Here is an 18,310-nt window from a genome sequence, read left to right on the forward strand (position 1 = left end):
TCCTCATAGACTGAGGAGCAGCAAGCCCCCTAAAACCAAATGAAATGAAGCAGCAATGATGGGAATTCTGCTTTGGCTTTCAAATTAGGTCAACATCTCTAACAAGCTTTAAATTACTCAGACACCCTCTCTGTACTTTGATATTTGATTTCACCACAACTCTAGAATGAAAACTTTCAATCTATTATGCTTATTTTAAGGTTTAATAAGGGACTTTTAAAAATAAACACACAAAGCAATGGATCCTATCATTTCTCATGATCTTTCTTACACCGCCTTCTTTCTTACTAAAATACACAAATGATAAACTTTGAATGTATAAATAACATATGGTTCAATTTTTCATTTTGCCTCTGCATTCCCTTTCCCACTGCCATGTTGCTTTTGTCATATACAAGAGGACAGCTAAGTTGGGCCTTACATCATGACGGTGACTGAAAAATAAACACATGGCAAATTAAATTCATCATTAAGATTTTGATCAATGTATGATGCTATATTAGCTGAAAAATTTTTGTCTACTGATAAGAAGGCAGTTCTTTCCATAATTGTATCCAGACTTTTAGAAGCCAAAGAAATGGTCCACGTGTCTCTTATTGGATCAACTCATTCACCCTCAGCTTTTGGTGAATTAACACAAATAGCACCTAAAGTGACACTAACCAGTGATATACGACAGCAAGTGACTGTGGGAAGGAAGAGGGAAGGATTACACATTAACTGAATATAACAACATCACTTTTTAAAACAAGCCAGCAGACCGTCCTCTATATCAATACCTGGCATGTAGTTTGAACTCAAAGAAGATTAGCAGTTATCAGATGGTTATATCAAAGCAATCAAGTAGATGAGCATCTGAGGAAATCTATGAAATTAGATGACTATTAACAACTAAAATTATTCATAAAAATAGTGCATCTGAATTAGCTAAATTATTTTTTGCTTCCAGTAACAGAAAACCTAACTCATTGGCATACGCAGTAATCGAATCTATTATCTCATGTGAAAGCAGTCCAGAATTAGTATGGGTTCCAGGCATGGTCCACCAGGGCTCTGGCCCAGCTCTGTGGCAATTCTCACGGCCCTGCCCTAGGACAGGCGAAAGCAGCGGTAGCCCATTATGGGTATTGCTTCACCAGACACAGCAAAGTCCAGACTAGAAGACAAGAGAGACTGACTATCTCTTCTTTAGGGCTTTGTGTTACCAGCTAGGAAACTATTCCCAGAAGCAACTCAGGAGACTCTCTCATGGCTCGCTGGCCAAGACTAAGTTATATGTCTTTTTTAACCCACACAGTGGCAAGGGCAAATGGGCGGAGTTTATACTAATCACTGGGGTAGAATAGATCTTGAGAGTCTACTACTACCACTGTTAGTACAGCGCACTTTCATTTATCTCTGAAGAGACTTTATATGGGAATTAATGAGTTTGAGAAGTATGGTGGGAAGTGTGTGTGTGTCTGTGTGAATAATAGGGTGTTTTGTTAATAAAGGGAGCATGATCTCAGTCCCCAAAACACACTGAAAGAATATTTCTTAAACGTAATAAGGAGATCAAAGAGAAGAATGAAGGACCCACAGAAAGGTACAGTTTGTTTCAAAAAGGTAGCATAGACATGCACATTTACATAGACACCTACACCCTCCTTTCTGGTAGTGTTAGCTTCTCTTTCAGAGGTGCTGGAGATAACTTATTCTTTGCTCCCTGCTTTCATGAGATCTCGAGACAAGGGTAGCCATAGCAGATGAGGACAGGTGGTTGCTCATATAAGGCAATGTGACAGGTGCTGAAGAGGCCCCTTGACCCTCCAAATTCTCCCCTCTAAAAACAAAATGAAACAAGCCAAATGCACGAAAACAGAGATTAAACTAGCCATCTGCTTAAGTGAGCAAGATAGTAAGATATGAGATAGGTTGTGAAAAGCACTGTGCTGTCTCAACCAAGTAACACTCCACTTTTAGGCCCAAAGTCAACAGTTGCACTACCAGATAAAGCATTATGTCTTTTCAGATGTAAATGCTGTGGGAAGAAGACTACAGTAAGCCTCCAACACCTTAGCATTAATTATTACATCATAGACACTAAGTGTACCTGGAGACCAGCAAATTCCCTAGATAGGATCTTTAAAAAGGGGAAAGCAACTTCTTTACCATTTTGCCTGTATTCCCAGCAATACATGGGTTTCTATGTAAAGCACATGGGAAGATAATGTGATCAATGGAATCACATACGGGCCCTATTTGAGCCAATTGATGGGCATCAAATTAAAACTCTCAGGAGAAGAGTCTGTGTCCTCCTGGGAGCTCCTCTTCTGCCAGTCTACTTTGTGAGGGGGATCCTGAGATTCTTTTTTTCACTGCCTTTTTGTGAACAAGAGATTGGCTCCTCTCCACATTCCAATGGAAGTTAATAAAGACATCTCTTAAGAATGAACTATAACCTTGGGTTCATTTTAGCCCCTCCTCAAGGAAATGAGTGGATATGTGAGAACTTTGTATTGGGATTTTTAGCTCAAATGTTACTACTTGATGTGGAAATGTTTGTTGATCATTCTGGAATATTTCAAACTCATGATCCCATCTTCACTGATTGATAGTAAAGGTGTATGTGTCTCCCAAAGATGTAAAGAGCTGGTTTAACAAGGAGACTTCTCCTTGGGAACAGGAGTTCATACTTTAGGTCAGATCTATTCTTAATTTATTACCCTCCACCCCTTTTTTTACATTCACTAAGTTCCTACAAGTAAAAAAAATTCTAAAGTACATTTTCTGGGAGTTCTTATTTGATTACACTTTTGCAGAGGAAAGGAGGGCTAATGCTAAACATTTACTACATGTATGCCTGTTTCACTACTCAATTTTTCTCACTTTGTTTTCCTGGCAATCTTGTCCCATGCAGAGACAAAGAGCTCTGGATTTGACCCCAGGCTCCATACTAATTAGCTGAATGATCTGGGTACTCCTATATGAAGAGGGTATAATAACAGTACCTACCTCATTAGACTGTTGGCAGAATTAAATGAAGTAAGAAGCCTTAGTTGTTGGCCGCCTGGGTGGCTCAGTTGGTTAGTATCTGCCTTTGGCTCAGGTCATGATCCCAGGGTCCCAGAACAGAATCCCACAGACTCTGCCCAGCGGGGAGCCTGATTCTCCCTCTGGCTCTCCCTGCTTGTGCTCTCTCTAATAAATAAATACAATCTTAAAAGAAAATTATCACTTGCCCTTAGCACCTTGCAAATAACAAGCACTTAGTAAATGTCTGCTCTCATTTCACTGTTTTTCTCATCTTACAGATCAGAGTCCTATCTGAGTGAACCAAAGTAACTTGTCATATCTGAGAAAAATTAAGTAATTTGCCTAAGGGTGCCACATATGTAAATCATGAGAGAGGGATTCAAGCCCTTAGTTCCAAGTTTGTCTAGTTCTAGGGTCTGCACATTTCACAACTCTGTTATTTTTCTGTTGAATCGCCTATTTCACATGCTCTATTCCACATGGGGGAGCAGGACAAAGCTCCTAAAAGTTGAAGAATTAAAAAGTAGTACTTTTTTGGTATTACTCTGAGTTCTCTGCACTTGGAGAGACCAACACATGTCTAGGCCCAACACTCTGGTGCATGGGGCGGGGAGTGGGGTAGGGGTGGGTGTAATGTGGTTTGCCCAGGGTCATGTATGTAACTAGTAGGCAACAGAACCCTGGTGGGAAGTGTGTGTGGCTGCATTACCCATGCTCCTGACCACCTGCTGGACCACCTTCTGCTTTGAAAAAGCTCTCAATGTGTGCTAATGTGTTTAGTACAATATACAATTAAACTCTAAATGACAAGAACCTGGGCCATCTGCATGGCCCAGTGGCTGAGTGTCTGCCTTTGGCTCAGGTCATGATCCTGGGGTCCTGGGATGAGTCCCACATCAGGCTCCCCACAGGAGAGCCTGCTTCTCCCTCTGCCTCTCTGTGTCTCTCATTAATAAAAATGAATGAATGAATGAATGAATGCATAAATAAATAGAACTTGGGAATGAGGTGATATTAATCAGGGTTCTCCAGAGAAACAGGACCAATAGGAGAAAAGTAGGTAGGTTAGTTGGTAGGTAGATAGATTTATTATAAGCAGTTGGCTCATTATTAATGGAGGCCGAGAAGTCCCTTGATGTGCCATCTGTAAGCTAGAGAACCAGGAAAGCCAGTGGTATAATTCATTTTGAGTCCAAAGGCCCAAGAACCAGGAGTGCTGATGTCCAAGAACAGGAGCAAATGAACGTCCCAGCAGAAAAAGAGAATAAATTCATTCTTCCTCTATCTTTGCTTATTCTGGCCCTCATCAATTGGGTGATGCCCACCCACATCAAAGGGAAACTTGTTATGGTTCAGGGTGCCTAGAAGGTAAGATTGCTCTCTGTAAGGCATTCCAATGCATGTTACAGGTTATAGCAAATATAATTGGTGATTTGATTTTGAATATTGAAGTCATCACAAGAGTCAATTTGGAATATTTATTATTATTATTTTACATTTTTAAAAATTTAAATTCAATTTGCCAACATATAGTATATCACACAATACTCATCCCATCAAGTGCCTCCTCATTGCCTGTCACCCAGTTACTCCATTTCCCTACCCACCTCCCCTTCCGCAACCCTTTATTTGTTTTCCAGAGTTAGGGAGTCTCTCGTGGTTTGTCACCCTTTCTAATTTTTCCCACTCAGTTCCTCTCCTTTCCCTTATCATCCCTTTCACTATTTCTTATATTCCACGTATGAGTGAAGTCATATGATAATTGTCTTTCTCCGATTGACTTATTTCACTCAGCATAATAACCTTCAGTTCCATCCACATAAAAGCAAATGGTGGGTATTTGTCTCTTCTGATGGCTGAGTAATATTCCATTGTGTGTGTGTGTATGTGTGTGTGTGTATAATATCTTTATCTATTCATCTGAATTTGGAATATTTAAATCACCCTAAAATATAAAAAATAAATGTATATTTTCATTATATGTTGAGTTTTACCTCAAACAGAAAAAAAAAAAAAAAAAAAAAAGAGCCACAAACAAATCCTGGACTCTGTTTAACATATGCAGGCTGATATATTTAGGAAAGAGGTGCACTGATATTTCCCACTGCATTTGAAATGCATTAAAAAAAGTTTGTCGGGGGCAGCCCAGGTGGCTCAGTGGTTTAGCGCCGCCTTCAGCCCATGGCGTGATCCTGGAGACCCAGGATCGATTCCCATGTCGGGCTCGCTGCATGGAGCCTGCTTCTCCCTCTGCCTGTGTCTCTGCCTCTCTCTCTCTCTTTGTGTCTCTCATGAATAAATAAATAAAATCTTAAAAAAACAAGTTTGTTGGATGGCTACAGGAACAGGTAGACAGATATGTGAGAACACTCTTAGTGCAATGTTAATTCTAGGATCTAGGTGGTAGGTATACAGATATTCACTGCATAGTTTTTTCAACTTTATCGCAGCTTTGAAAAATTTCAATAAAGTTTTGGAAAAACATGAATACGTTGGATTAAATTACTTATAGTCAGACTTTATTGAAAAGAATGGTCTCACAGGAAATGAATTCGATACGTGAAAATATAGAATTAACGATGATATTGATTGCAAATTATTAAGTGCTTAGTATGTGCCTGGCAGTGGACAAAGTGTTTAGTAAGTGTTATCTAATTTAATTAGTATTGTTTAGAGTATGTATTGCTATCTTTATTTTACAGGTTAAGAAAAAGTGTAGAAGTTTCCCTAACTTTGGAGACTGTGTATCTGGTAAACAACCACAACTGAGAGTCAAACCACATCTGTCTGAATCACTGAGCTCCAGGAAAGGGAAATCTGATTTGGGGACATTTAGAGATTATCCAGTTTAGTTTCCTACCCCATGTGCAAGACACAAAGAATCAGTAGTGCTAAAATCCCAGAATTTCTACTCTTTGGCCAAGGCTTTTGTCACTAATCATAATGTGTCTCTAAGGGCTGTTGGGTTTTGTTTTTTGTTTTTTTTTACAAAATGGATTTACTATAGGATTCCTTTAAGTAACAAATTTCCATAATGCACTTTAATATAATTGGTAGTAGAATTTCATCTATATGCTTTTTGTGAGTATCATATGTGTCATAATCAATGGCACCCTGATGCTGTAAACAGTATGTCCAACAATGCATCTTGGGCTTTTGAATGTACTTAAATTATGCATGTCCCCCTGGTGGAAAAAATGCATGAAATTCTGAAATCATATGGATTGCATCCATTTGAGTGAAAGTGCTACCCCTTCTGATAATTCTGGAATTTTGTTTTTCATAGCTCAATTCCAAACCCACGACTTTTCTGAAACCTTTTTATTTTTATTTTAGTTTAAGCAGTGACTGATTTACACCATGCAAACCACTTGAAAAAAAAAATGAACATAGATGAGGGAACTTGACCATTAAACAAGAAAAAAGACATGTGTACATCCTTTCCTCTGCTTGCATCTCTCTCTTTACCCGAACTCATCTCTAACACTATTTCCCAAAATTCTGGCAAGGACATGTGTGGCATGAAAAAAAATGAAGGGATCCACAAAATCTTTTAGGTTTTAAGTTCCAGGCAGCTGTCCATCTACCCTAGTGCTACTAGTCTAATATTTGGCAACTTTGGAGTTAGAAGTCTTCGGTTTATCTTTTTTTTTTTAAGATTTTATCTATTTATTCATGAGAGAGAGAGAGAGAGAAACAGGCTCCATGCAGGGAGCCTGACGTGGGACTCGATCCTGGGTCTCTAGGATTACACCCTGGGCCGAAGGCGGCACTAAACCACTGAGCCACCCAGGCTGCCCGGTTTATCTCTTTTTGCGTGTGTAACTAGATGAGTGTCAGTGAAGCTCCTGATCTTCTGAGCCATTTCCTCACCAGCTATAAAATACTTATCTGACAGGATTATTGTGGGCATCAAAGGAAAATGTATTTAGGACTTGACAGCAAAACAACAAAGACATAAAAACTAAGAACAAGATAGTAAACAATTTTTAAACTTTTGTCATTTGTTTGGTTTTGCCATTTTCTGTAAGGCATAATTATGTTTCCATTGTATGATGAAACCATGAACTTTTATTTTCAAAACATAGAAGACAATTCTCCATGGGTCTCTTGTATACTGGCATACCTTTCAAGTGAGGTATTGATTACCTTTACTATGGACTATCTTTTCAAAAGATTTTTGTACAGTTAACAGCCTTGAAAGACAGACAGTGTCTCTGGAGCAAAGAGCAGGCCTGCCTATTGTCTACCATAAAAAATTTGGGTTTCTAACCCCAGTGGTTTTCTCCCATAACATAGTCCATTGCACGTACAATTATCTATACGGTCTTGTCCATGTTGCCTGTGGGAAGTGAACCTCAGGAACCTGAGGTGCAAATGTGAATTCTCTGGCTCTTGCTATGTGTAGCACAGTCTCTTGTCTCTGACCCAGGAGTCTTGTGTTTTCTCCCAGCCTTCATCAAACAACAGCATGCCAGTTTGTTTGCTGGCAAGGAAAGTAAAATCTCAGACCCTTCACAGTTCTTGACAAGAAGTTGAGATGCAAAATGGAAACAAAGATTTTTCCTCCTATCATGTCTTGAGACCATTTTTTACAAAACATATGCCATTTGGGGGGAGAATGAGTAGTGTATTATAGTGATTAAACACACACTGTGGCAGAGTGTCTGGCTTCAAATCCTCTCTTTTATTTTGAATTCCCCAGAAACAGACTCTCTGATAAGGATATGAGTAAAAATAGTATATTTGGGAGGTAATCCCAGTAATCATTAGTAAGGATTGAGGAAATAAGAAAGGGAAGGAGAAACAGCCAGTAAGTAATGAATTTTTCAAGCAAGTTATGGCTGTGTATAGCAAAAAAGTTACTTTTCCTTGGGAACTCCTGTAGCCAATAGAGTACTTTTGTTTCTGAGTTATCCTGCCTGAGGAGTGAGGGACCTGCCTGGGATATCATATACCAAACACCAACCCATCATTGATTGAGAGCTCCTGGGTGGAGGTCAGTACAAATTCTACCTCTGGATTTTCTGGCCTGTCTTGCGTATAGCACAGAGTGGGCTGCAGCAGGCCCTGGCAGAAGTGAGGCCTCAGTGTACATTACATTGATAAGGCCCAAGGGGATATAGTTGGCATATCCACAGCCTTTGCTATAGACATCCTCTAGCACTGTATTTTTGGGGAGTCACTCAACCTGGTTATGCTGCTGTTTCCTCATCTCCAAAATGGAAATTATAATAGCACCAACTACATAGTGTTTATAGAAGGATTAAAGAAATAATCTATGTAAAGCACTTAAAACAGGCCACAGTGTTTTGTAAGCACTTAGTAAATATTGGCTATTGTTAGAGAAGACTATGACATTTATTCATCGGTATTTTATCTATATCATTTTTTGTAAGTTGACTTCTAATTCCTTAACACTGGAGCTTTATTTTACTGAGTGCCTGAAATTGGATTCTTACAGATTCAAGGTATATTTATGCTCACCATTTGTCAAGGACCAACATCGGCTGCCTCATGGAAAGCACCAAGAAAGATGTGTTTAAAACTTATTATTCCTATTTAAATTTCCTTAGAGAATTTATGGGGCTAAGCATTCCTGAACTCTTTAATTTAAAGATTTACTGCTTTGTCAGAGAAACTAATTAAATCTTATTTGAAGTGTCAGTAACACAGCAGCATCAGACTGGATTTTCTATTCTATTATGGGAATGAGAATATAAAAGAGAAGTGTGTGTTTTAAACTCAATTTTCTAGCATTATGTATCATTTATGTCATACTCCTGTGAATCAGCATCATAGTAACTGTGGAATTCACCAAAACAAAGCACTCAAGAATTTTAGTAAGCCTACTTAAATTTTGATTAAGGTAAAATTCTACTGTTAAGCTAAATAACACGAGTAGGAAATTACAGCTTACCAGGGAAGAGACTCCTATTTAGGGAAGCCAATTCTTCTGTCTATAAATCCATAGATTTGCTTATTTCTTAGTCTAGTTACATTCCTGGTCTCCATCCTTTTTTATTCTCCCCAAACAATCTGCTGGGCTTGCTCTGAATCTCTTATTTAAAGATCCCAGCCACTTTTTACCTATTACCAGAGTCTTTATATTAAGAAAATTGTCTCAAGAATTTCCCTTTGAAAAAAAAGAATCCTTTTTATTTTAATTTTTGCACTTGGTCATGTAGGTATTCTTTTGTCTAAGGATATCTTAGCAACACACATATGCATATGAAAAAATTAAGAAAATGATCATTTTTCTATAAATATTTTATCAGCATTTAAGATGAAAGAAAATGAACCATAATCTTCCACATTAAAATGTTGAGTTTTAATAAGACACGTTTTGTTTTTAGCTTCTGTTTTTCTCCACACCTAAATGACTTATACTTCACTTCTATGTTTAGTTTTTATTATGGACCAAGCAGAGTAAGAAAAACCTGTAGGCTTTCTTTCTTTCATTGGTCAACTGTTTTTTTCTTTTTTAATTGTAGATGTCTTACTGGCCTTATAAAACTTTTTCAAGTAGGAGGTAGGATAAAGTTTCCAGTAAATTTAATCCATATATTCTAGGACAGAGTTTTTATTTCTTGAAATTTCCCAGCCACTTTCTTCCTTGCTCAGTATCAGTTTAATAAAATAAATTGCTATAGATAATATGAGTGAAATATTTTTTTCTTAAGCATAGGATACTCAGGCTATTAAGGAGGAGACATTAATGAAATTCAGCACCTAACCTGTGCCTTTATAAAGAAAGTATAAAGAATTTTTAAAATTTAAATAAAGGTAGCAAAGAAGTAGAATTCAGTTAAATCTAAGTAACATTATTTCTATAATTATACAGGTACACAAAAAGACTACTTAAAATATTTAAAAACATTTAAGGGACACCTGGGTGGCTCAGTCAATAAGTGGCTGACTCTTGAATTCGGCTCAGGTCATGATCTCAGAGTCCTGGGACTGTGTCCTCTGTTGGGCTCCTCGCTCAGCGAGGAATCCACTTGAGGATTCTCTCTCTCCATCTATATTTGCCCTTCCCCCCACTCATGCTCCCTCTTTCTCTCTAAAATAAATAGCTCTTTTAAAAAATAAATAAAAATAAAGATGGTTAAAACACTTCTTAACAACCATAAATCAATAATATAATTCAAGCTTATTTTCCAAAAACTTAATTTTATGCTTCCTTTATAAAGTCACAGGTTAAATGCTGAATTTCATTAATTCAAAGAAAAAGTAAAAATAGAAATTTGTTTTCAGAGAGTTTGGACTTTTCTTTGAATACCTCCTAAGACTCCATTTTGAAAATTCAACACTTATTTGTTCCTTTATTCACTAATGCTATGGTATTTATTAAGTGCTTACTGTGTGCTAAGCTCCAGGAATACCTTGGTAAACAGCAAGCTCTCTAGCCAAGAAGACAGGACAATAATCAAAGAGTGCCACAAGCAAAGCTCATGAGAGGCAACTGTGGTAAGTACTGCGTAGGAAAGCTGTCTAACGCTATGAGGACATGTCCTAAGAAGACTGACCCAGCCTGTTGAATAAAGGGAGGGCTTTTTTGAGGAAGAGACATTTGAACTGAGATCTGAGGGATGTGTAGGAGTCAGACAAATGTGGTTTTGGCTGCAATCTGAAGTCTGTAACTTGAGAGTCAATATGCAGAATTCTCTATTCAGATTTCACAGTTAAAGGAAGTAGCGCATCATAATTAGTGAGCCCTACCCCACTGGTTTCATCAGAGATATGCTCCCTTGACTACACTACAACTCTCTGACCCATGTTACTCTTTTAGTAATAAGACAACTGATAATGCTAGCTCTTTCTCAGAAGTTCCTCTAAAAATAAAATGAATAGGTTATGAGAAAGGGTTCTTTTTTTTTAACATGGCATAATTATGTGCAAACACTACTTATTATCTCTATGTGATCTCCCTTTTACTTATTTTCATAAAGCAGGAGAACAAAAGGAGTTGGTGCTTTAGAGGAAATGGTTATTTGTCACCTACAACTAAAATTTCTAAGTGGTTTTACCCGGTTGCTTATTAACAAATAATTTTTAGTAAATGGTTCCCTGATACAGCTTTCTACTAGACAGAATGAAGTAAAACAGACTTTATTCTTCCTTGAAAGAATGACTGTAACAAAGATGCGCAATCAACATAAACAACACAACACCAAGAAGATAGGTAAATTCATTTGTTCATTTATTCATTCATTCAGTTTTTAGCTCTAAGGATCCTAGCAAATACAAGACACTAAAAAGTGATCGCTCTCCTCATAATGCCAATAATCTGGTTTTAATCAAATGTTGTGAATATGTGCAAGATACACGTTTAATTTCTAAAACATGTACTAGAAGGAACATGAGCCAAGAAGTACTATTTGTTACAGAAATTACAAAGCCAATGATTCAGTAAAGATTTATGCATAGACCTCAAAGTCATTGATGAATTGTGGAAGATACCTAAGCTGATTATATTACTTCATTCCCCATCCCTGGCAAATGCCCCTCTGGCATTTGTCTGGATTCCAAGCCGAGAGAGAAGTATAGCTAGCAGAAGCTTGCTCACCCCATCTCTACCCAGGAACAGGGAAAGAGAATGCCCCTCGGGAAAAGGCTAGACTTCTTTGGAGGTAGATCTTCCATTTTAGTGGGAAATGGTAGGCCGGACAAAATGTACTGGAGGGGAGGTCATCTCTCCTGGCAGACCTCTGCACCCATTGGATTCTGAGCTGGTTTTGTAGGAGGCAGAAAAGCAAAGCATGCATCCTCAACAAATCACCTTACAGTCAGCCCTGTCCAATATCCTAAAAATGCCCCAGGAAGCATCAGCTCATTGCTGGTAGGTCATCTGCTTATTGAGGTGAATCCAAAAGAACCCCAGGGACTTGGAGAGTCCTACTAACTTTGAAGCCCATAGCCTTTAGCAAGAAGAATATCATTGTCTAAGCTCAAGTTTCATCAGGAAGATAGAGGCAAATATGTGTCTGTGACACAGTTGCCTCCTGTTTCTGCAACATCTCCTTCTTTCCCTCTTTCCCTGCCTTCCCAGATGTACAGAATCCTAGCCTGCCCTTTGACTGTCCCTTATTCCTCTACAGGAGCCCCACTGAAGTTTGTCTTTCCTGGACACACTCTGAAGCTAACCAAATCTCTTGTGAACAATTGTTACTACCCTGTATTTTATTGCCTCCAGACCCATTTTTGTTTTGTTTTGTTTTTATTTTTGTTTTGCAGGGTGGAAGTTAGTAATCTGAAACATCCATTTCTGATAAATTACTAAGTGATAATAACGTTAGGGCAATATCTGGCATAAGATGCTTCCCAAGAATATAAAAATATATGATAATCTCTCTAGGTCATCTGTATGTATATATATTCTAACAGGGGCTCCTTGGAGACATTTCTTAAACTCCAGAGAATGGCACTAAAATTTAAAAGTTGTAGCCCTCTAGGAGATTATATTTAGGGGTATATTCTCCATTTATTAACTGTGTACCCTCAGATAATTTCTGCTTATGGTTTGACAAACTTAATCCTATGAGGTGAATCTGATGTTATGTGAATATACCTGGAGTCCAAGGTACACTGTTGAAAATTCAAGGCTTGTCAGAGGGGTTGACTTTCTGGGCACTGGGACAAGCCCCAGAAAGAAAGATTAGTTACTTTTTTGTTGTTGTTGTTGATGACATGAGTTAAATAGCATATACTCAGATTAAATTTGTCATCTATTCAACACGGAATTCTTACAAAAGGCCTTCAAGCAAATATAGTCTATTAAGTGTAAAAATTGGGGAATGTTGACAGCTGCCAAGCTCATGTAGCATTTACACATTGTAAATGATGTGAGCAAACAAGTCAATCTGTTTGTCTGACCTACCTGTGCCCCCTTCCTGAGAACCTGTTCCTATTGCTTCTAGCAAATGGGATGCAAGCCATTTGGCCTCACCCTCCTGACAGCAGCTGATTGGAGCAGAGATGAAAGAGACAGCTAGAGAAAGAGAGACAAAGACAGAGAGAGGCAGAGAGAAAAAAGAGTAAAATCAGAAGGTATCCAGACAGAAGCCAATGACCTTGTGGCTACAGTGAGGGAAAACGAGGTAGAAAGGAAAAAAGGGAGCACACATCCTAATTCCACAGAGCTTTAGATTTCTTCTTCCAGTTCTGTGGGCAGTCCAGATTTACTCTGTATCTTGATGCTATGAGATAATCTGTGTAACAGAAGAGGCTAATTTCCATAGCAGCACTATCCAATAAAAATAGAATGTCAACCATGTATGTGATTTAAAATTTTCTAGGAACTATGGTAAAAGAATAAAAAGAAATTGATGAAATTGATTTTAATCTTTTATTTTATTTAACCCAATGTATCCCTGGTATTGCCATTTCAATACATAATCAATATAAAAATTATCAATAGGATATTTACATCCTTCTTTTCGTACTAAGTCATAGCAAAATCTGTCATGCACTTTATACTTGAGCACAGCTCGACTTGAATGAGCCACATTCCAAGTGCTCAAGAGCTTCCTGTGGCAGGTGGCCACCATATTGGACAGTGCAGGGATAGAGCAGTGACTGGCAAGCAGCTCTGCTATCAGAGATTTCATTTCCTGGCTATCGGCATCTAGGAAGGGCCAAGTAACTAGGTATTGCCAAAGGCTTGGAAATAGAAGTTATGTATGTCACTTATAAACCACAGGGGTTAAGAAGAAAATGTGGTTTGTCCTTTCTTTCTGTCCCCTCTCACAGCTGATTGCAAATGGCCATGGAGCCTATTAAAGATGGCACAATGATGAAGTTTTGGTCTTTAAATCATTACTTTGAAGAGAGCCTGCCAGCAATTGGAAATATTTGTTTTGGATGTTGAATAAGCAAAGCATAAACTTGTTTGTTCATTTGAATGGCTTCACATTTTGAGATTTATTTGTTTAGCTATTAATGTAGCCTATATAATATACCCACATTTTCCTATACTTTTGTGAAATTGTTTTTCTATTTCTTGCAGCAAGTGACACCCTAACACATGTATGTGAATATTTGGGTAGGCAAGGCTTTGGAGATAAGTGATTCGTCTGTGTGTATTTTATCCAGGACATTTTTAGTTTGCAGACTTTATCTGGAAAAATAAAGCACTGAAAACAGACGAGAGGAGGACATGGATAAGTTATAAAACTCTCAGAAGAAAACATAAGACAAAAGCTTCATGTTGGATTTGGCAATGATTTTTTAGATGTGACACCAAAGGCACAGGCAATAAAAGAAAAAAATTGACAAATCATACTTCATAAAATAAAAACTTATATGCACCAATAGACCGTATTAACAGAATCAAAAGGTAATGCACAGAATGGGAGAGAATATTGGCAAATTATATATCTGATGAGGGATTAATATATTTTTTAAAGATTTTATTTATTTGAGAGAGAGACAGAGACAGAGCACAAGGAGGGGCGGGAGGCAGAGAGAGATGGAGGAGCAGACTCCCCTCTGAGCAGGGAGCCGGATGTGGGGCTCAATCCCAGGACCCTGAGATCATGACCTGAGCCAAAAGCAGAATCAGCTGACTGAACCAGCCAGGCACCCTAAGGGATTAATATTAATATTATATAAAGAGCACCTAAAACTCAACAACAAAACCAAACACCCTAATTAAAAAATGAGCTTGAATAGACATTTCTCTAAAGAAGGTATTCAAATGGCTGATAAACACATGCAAAGATGCTCAACATCACTAATCATGTGGTAAATACAGATCAAAGTTGCAGTGAGATGCTCCCTCATACCTGCAAGAATGGCTACTATAAAAAAAAAAAAACCACCAGAAAATAACAAGGGTTAGTGAGGATGTGGAGAAACTGGAACTTTGGTGCACTGTTGGTAGGAATGTAAAATAGGATAGCCTTGAGGAAAACAATATGGCTGTTCCTTAAAAAATTAAAAATTCGATTACCATATGATTCAGCAATTCCACTTCTGGGTGTATGCACCAAAGAATTGAGAGCAGGGCCTTAAAGAGATGTTTGTACCACCATATTCACAGCAACATTATTCACAGTAGCTAAAAGGTGGAAGCAACTCAAGTATCTATTGACAGATGACTGGATAAAATGTAATACATTATTTAGTCTTAAAAAAATGGAATTCTGATGCATGGATGAACTGAACATGGATGAACCTTGAGGATATTATGCTAAGTGTAATAAGCTAGTCACAAAAAGACAAATACTGTATGATTCCACTTATATGAGTACCTAGAGTAGTTAAATTCATAGACATACAAAGTAAAATGCTGATTGCCAGCGCTTAGGGGGAGAAGAAATTGAAGAGTTTTGGTTTAATCAGTATATCTAGATTTTTCAATTTTGCAAGATGAAAAGAGTTCTGGAGATGGATAGCAAGAATGGTTGCACAAGAATGTGGAAGTACTTAATATGACTAAAGTGCACACTTAAAAATGGTTAAGGTGGTTAATTTTATGTTAATTTTAGTTTACCACCATAAAACAAAGTTTTATTGAAAAATCTTATTTAAAAAATCAAGAGAGCAAAAAATAAATAAACAAATAAATAAATAAAAATTAAAATTAAAAAATCAAGAGAAAAATGTGATCAAAGCCTTTAGAATCCCCCAAGTTTTGATGAATACACATGGAATTCACTACTGTCAAGAATTTTTCCAACCTCAAGGTATATAGATAGAATAAAGAAGGAATAGTTAGATAATTGCATAATTATTTACGTTTTTTTCCATTGCACAAATTATGACAAAGTACTAAAGGTTCCAAAGGAAATGCGTTAGGTAATGTGATAATCATACAGGAAATATATCTGTATGTTTATGGAGGAAAATTCTGAAGCATTGAGGTATTCAGTAATTTGTTCAAGGCCATTTGCCCAGTAGTCTAAAGTAGGGTTTCTCAGCTTCAACATCATTCACATTTTGGGTTAAATGATTCTTTGTTGAGGGGGGCTGTCCTGTCCATGGTAGGATGTTTACCAGCATCTCTGGGCTCTACCCACTAGATAATAGTGGCACCCCTCTCCTATCAGGTTGTGATAACAGACATTGCCAAACATGTCCAGTTAGAAACCACTGCTCTAACACCACAAGGTCATCAAGGTTAGGGAGGTCTGGCTGAGCTCGTGCCTTAGAATGGTGGTTTCAGAAAATGGCTGATCAGGGCAAGATAAGGTCAATTTGATAGCCTCTCATACACTGAATTATCTAAATGAGGACAAAGATAGAAGGTTGGTCATAGAAACAAGCTCAAGTCTGACCACTCTTACTCCCATCAGAGAAGGACTAGGAGATTGAACTAGGACAGTTTCTTCAGATAATAAACACGATCCACACTCTGGTTTTAATGATCGTTAAGCCTCCAGCTGGAGATACAGTGACTAGGAGGCAGTGAGAATAGACAAGCAGGCAGGTCACGACAAGGTAGCATAGAAAGGCGAAAATCGTTCCAGTTCGGACAATTTAGAAAAGTATTGTGGAAGAGTTGTCCTCTGAGGGAGGGTGTTTTGTTTTAAATTTTTTTTAAATTTATTTTACAGAGAGAGAGCATTAGCAGGGAGGGTCAGAGGGATGAGATGACTGGATAAAAGAGAGAGAGCAGTGGCGCTCTACCTTGTGATCCTGAGATCACCATCTGAGCCAAAACCAAGAGTCGGACACTTAACTGACCACCCTGGTATCCCAAGGATGCTTTTTAAAAGCAAAACTCAATGATTAATTAAACTCTGAGGTTCTGGGATCATTGTGTGGTCTGGATTCACTGTAGCCCAAGGTTCATGAAGGGAGCAATCAGGTAATGAGGATGGAAATATCAGATGGTATCAGGTTGTCAAGGGCATTAAGCAGTATTTGGCTGAAGCATTTAGATTTTTCAGGGTGTTCATCACCTCTGAAGACACATTGTGGAGAGAGACTGCCACGTTTCTTCCAGAAAATATTTTTTCATTCTTGGGTAAATCCTTGACTCTGGAGTCAAGGAGCAGAGTAATTTGATTTTACTGTGTGTTGAGAGGGAAATCAAGCCATGAAATGAAACAATCTAGATATAAGGCAACTGGAATAGGAGTTTGCATAGTAATCTTGTGAGAAAGATAGACTACCTGATACCCCAACTCTTAAAATAGAGTTAGATTATTAGATGTAATTTGATTAAGTCAAGCGAAGAAACCAAGAGCCATTCTCCTACAACTACTGACAACAATTAATGTTTATCAAGCTTCCTCTATGGACTGACATTGTGTTAAGCATTTATGTTAATGCAAGAGGGTAAGGAAATAAGAGTTTTATTCACTGTCTAGTAAACACACACTACCTTCCTCTTTCAGGGCCTAGACTCACCGAATCTTAGAGGGCCTTCGAAATCCATGCCAGAGGTGGTCTCCTCTGATACTTACCTGTTACTCCTGCCTTGTCAGAGTCTACCTGGTAATATCCAGCCGGAACCCACCTTAGTTCAGCTCAGGCTATACCTCTGACTATGAGGACTGGTGAGGCTTAGATCCTATTATTTTAGGACTTAGAGTTAGAATATCAAAAGTGTTTTGTGAACTACATGTCTCCAAAGAGAATAAAAATCTATTCTAGGATTTAATAAGCCTGCTTCTTGCTTCAAATTCAATGCTAATGATAAACTGAAAAAAAATTTCTAGTGACAGATAATTGGTGATAATGGTGATTACCGGCCTTTATAGTCTTTCACCCAAACAGATGGTAAAGAGCTTAAAAAATGAATGCTCTAAGGCATAATCTCTCCCCCTTCTTAAATAAAAGTCCCTCTAGGGTCAATGATAGTTTGTGCTTAATACACTGCATTATGTTACCCAAACCAAATGACAATTTCTGGGCAATTCGGTTCGTCTGTTAATTTGCTTTGCAATTAGCTCTGAATGGCTTTCTACTCTGAGTACATCACAAATGTAGGAACGCATCTATGCCTTATTTATTTTTCTTAGTCATTTATTTAACTTCTATAAACCTCTGTAGTTGACCATCAGGGGTGAGTCCTAGATCACAGTAGGCTCTGGTCACTTAGCAGCCTCTCTCAGGGGCTCACAAAGCCCCTGCCTCAATAAAGGAAGCTAGCCTCTTGCGACATCCAGGGAAAAGAGCCAGGTTTGAGATCTGTAGGTGTTCCTGGATCCCTGGAGCCTTCTAATAGGATACATTTTCTGGGTGTCTTGTTTCTTCTTCTATGTAGAGTTTTAAAGACCTAATATTAAAGAGGTATCAACGTTCAATGAGAATGTACCATATATTAAACTATGAAAAGGTTCAT

At 38.0% G+C, this 18,310-nt stretch overlaps 1 long non-coding RNA gene across 21 annotated transcripts in view; it reads left to right on the forward strand.

Moving 5' to 3' along the window:
* The window catches only part of LOC112669807 (uncharacterized), a 63,490-nt gene that overhangs the window by 8,970 nt on the left and 36,210 nt on the right, over positions 1-18,310 (forward strand). For 3 of the 21 annotated variants that reach the window (XR_004818442.2, XR_004818391.2, XR_007405840.1), the window contains exons 1-3: positions 10,509-11,200; positions 14,024-14,353; positions 17,361-17,522. The exons of 3 other annotated variants lie outside the window; for them this stretch is intronic. This is a non-coding gene — a long non-coding RNA (uncharacterized LOC112669807). Of the gene's footprint in view, positions 1-7,007; positions 10,486-10,508; positions 11,201-14,023; positions 14,354-17,360; positions 17,523-18,310 lie in introns of those variants that run through there. 15 more of the 21 variants (XR_007405847.1, XR_007405848.1, XR_004818408.2 and 12 more) reach the window with 14 other exon arrangements.

This window comes from Canis lupus, chromosome 25 (genome assembly GCF_003254725.2).
Source record: "Canis lupus dingo isolate Sandy chromosome 25, ASM325472v2, whole genome shotgun sequence".
Lineage (NCBI taxonomy): Eukaryota > Metazoa > Chordata > Mammalia > Carnivora > Canidae > Canis > Canis lupus.